The sequence below is a fragment of the Egretta garzetta genome, unplaced genomic scaffold (genome assembly GCF_000687185.1).
Source record: "Egretta garzetta isolate BGI_Z169 unplaced genomic scaffold, ASM68718v1 scaffold1160, whole genome shotgun sequence".
Classification (NCBI taxonomy): Eukaryota; Metazoa; Chordata; class Aves; order Pelecaniformes; family Ardeidae; genus Egretta; species Egretta garzetta.
Window position 1 is genome coordinate 19,255 of NW_009258224.1, and position 279 is coordinate 19,533.

The following is a 279-nucleotide window of genomic DNA, read 5'->3' on the forward strand; positions in this document are numbered from 1 at the left end:
AAAGCTGCCTCTCCTCTCCCTTCTCCTCCCCCCCCACCCCCCCGCTGCCTTCCCTGCGTGGCTCCGGCACGGGGGTCCCTGGGAGCGGGTCTGGGAAAGGCAGGTCCTGCCACAGGCACATCTTCCCCCCCACCCCGGGCAGGGCAAGGGCTGGGATGGAGCAGAGGAAGGGGAACAAACTTCAGATGGGGAAATGCTGCTGCTGGAAGAGCCGGCGGCCGGGCTGGGAAGCCAGCCAGGCAGAGATGTACAACATATTACCTCTCTCAGGCCTGACAA